The sequence below is a fragment of the Tupaia chinensis genome, unplaced genomic scaffold (assembly GCF_000334495.1).
Source record: "Tupaia chinensis unplaced genomic scaffold, TupChi_1.0 Scaffold000226_1, whole genome shotgun sequence".
In the NCBI taxonomy this organism is placed as follows: Eukaryota; Metazoa; Chordata; class Mammalia; order Scandentia; family Tupaiidae; genus Tupaia; species Tupaia belangeri.
Window position 1 is genome coordinate 1,936,823 of NW_006159701.1, and position 2,826 is coordinate 1,939,648.

Here is a 2,826-nt window from a genome sequence, read left to right on the forward strand (position 1 = left end):
GAGAGAGAGAGAGAGAGAGAGAGAGGGAGAGAGAGAGAGAGAGAAATCACCCTGTTCCAGGGGAATGGCCACATTGCAATTCCTCTCCCCTCTCCTCTTTTGGATTTTGAGCATACGTGCACATGCAGCTGGTGTAATTTTCAAGTCACCGGGTCCAAGACTTGAACTGTGGTTCACAGTGTGGGAATCCAGTGCCTTAACCACCATGCCACCTGCTGGTCCCTTGACAGGTAGATTTTAAATATAATTTAGGGGAGAAAAAAAGTCTTAATGGCAAAGTTTCAATTTTACGCTCCTCCCTTTTTGGCAAATAAAGTGAATGTAGTGGTAACAACAATAACTGTTGCTGTTAGTATTTATTGGTGTCTCCGTTGTGTGCCAGGCACTATGTGAAGTATGGGACTGCGGGTTATGGCGTTGAATGCCCTCGACAATGCATGCTCTCCATTTAATCCAAGAGCTATTTGCCCAGGATGTCACTTAGAAAGTGAGAGGGTGACATTGGAGGCCAGATCTACCTCATTTAATTACTTTTCCTACTACTGTATTTGGGCAAATACAAAGGAACTTTAAAAGTTTGTGGGAGGGACCAGCAGTTAGTGTAATGGCTATGTCGCTGGACTCCCACATAGCTGACTGCGGTTCGAGTCCCGGACCCGGTGGCTTAAACTCAAGCCGGATGTGTGTGCATGCGTGCCCAAGATCCCGAGAGGAGAATGGAGGAGAAGGGATTGCGGTGTGGCCATCCCCCCTGTGGGGTGATTTCTCACTTTCTATCTATCTCTCTCTGGCTGTCTGGCAAGCGCACGTGCCCTATAGCAAAAACATCTCAAAAAAAAAAAGTTTGTGGGAAATGAAATTAAAGTATGAGTTTATTTGGTGCCAAAAATTTTGAAAGCCATGACTTTTTTTTTGAACTACGCATTTTCTATGAACTTTTCTTCCCCTTGTGCTAGAGGGTGAATGTGCTCCTCAGAGAGATGGGGTGGGGCGGGGTGGGGATGAGGATAAAGCATCTTCCATGGGGAATGTTCATGCCACAATCCCTTCTCCATCTCTCCTTCCTTTTAGGATTTTTCGTGTGCACCAGTTATTTCTCAAGCAGGCGGGTCTGGACTCAAATAGAGGGGTTGGCGGTGTGGGATCCAGCTGCTTTAATCACCAGGCCATAGGTCTGGCTGCCATGAGCTTTTTGAAGACCCCTCGTGCACATGGGTATATGATGCTATGGGGGCAAACAAAATGGGACCCATGGCAGGTGCTGTTGGGGCACTCCCCACATTAACTCAGCTATGTCAGTGTGCAGGAGCCCAACTCTTACATAACTCGTTTCTTTTTCTAAGGGGACTCTCCGCCCACTGGACCTGCATTGCTGTCACTTGTGGCCACCTGGAGATGCTGAGAAGTTATGCCTTGAAGGTGGTTCTAGCAGCCTTCTAACAGTGACTAATAGGAGTTGTGTAAATACACCAACTCCCTCCCCTTGGGGAGACAACTCTGAAGTTCATGTTCTACATTGAGAAGGTAGAGAAGACTGCCCAAAGTAAGTGAACTTTATTTTTACAAATAAAAAAAGTATACTTTGTATTCAGTGAAATAATATGTAGTCACTCTTAAGTGTACAGTTATGTTGGTCTGATGAAGGCATACACTTGTATAACCCATACTCCTGTTGAGAGAGAGCATTCTTATGAGAAGATTCCCTTGTGACCTTTTCAGACAATTCTCCCATCCCCATCCCCAAAAGAATCCGCTGATTTGATTTCTATTACTGTAGGTTACTTTTTTTTTTTTCTATTTTAGAACTTCTTGTAAATGGAATCATAGTTTGTACCCTTTCGTCTCTGGCATCTTTCCCTTGGCATAATGCTGTTAAGATTTATCCATGCTATAGCATCTGTCAGTAGCTCATTCTTTTTTATTGCTAAATACTGTGAATATTCTACAGTTTGTGTATCCATTTTCCTGTTGAAGGATATTTGAGGTGTTTCTGGTGTTTGTGTATTATGAATAAGATATCTATGAACATTCTTGCGAAGGATTATTTTTTTCTATTTCATTTTTTTTTTCTTTTTAAAAACAGCATCCCTCTATGTGGCAGTCCACCTGCCTCAGACTTCTAAGTAGCTGGAACTATAGGCATGCACAGTGCCTGGCTTTTTAGGGTGGGCCAGGAATCAAAGCTGGGCCTTCCACGTGGTCTGTCAAGTAGCAGCATCTCCTGGTGTGTGCTACCTTGGAAGGGCCTTGCATGAAGCTCTTAAAAAATATATGATTTCATTTCTTTCAAGTAAATTCCTTAGAGCAGAGTTAATGAATCATTTGACAAGTATATGTTTAACTTTTTTAGAAAATGCTCAACAGTTTTCAAAGTGGCTGTACTATTTTATACTCCCACCCACATCAAATGAGCATTCTAGTTCCTCCCCATTCCTGCCAACATTTGGTGCTGTCAGCCTCTTCTATTTTTCCCCTTTAGCCTGATGTATAACAGTGAGCTGGACTTTGAAGGGTGGGGAAATCCAGGCTCCTGGGGTGTCAGGCAAGTTAAATAAGGGCAGTACCCAAACAGCAGTCCAGTTGCCAAATATGGGCGATTTCTCTGACAGTTTCAAAGAGACATGCAGCTCCCTGTGGAGACTGAACTCTAAACACCTTATCTCCCATTTCTTGCTTCCTGCTGGCAGTGGGCAGTGTGCCCCTTGGCTCATGCCAAGAAGAAATCTAGCTCTGATATCTAAGTCTCTCAGGTGTGAGCAGGTAATTTTTGTTTTGTTCTAGCTTTAAAAATTCTTTTCTTTCTGATTCTGTTGGACAAGAGAGATT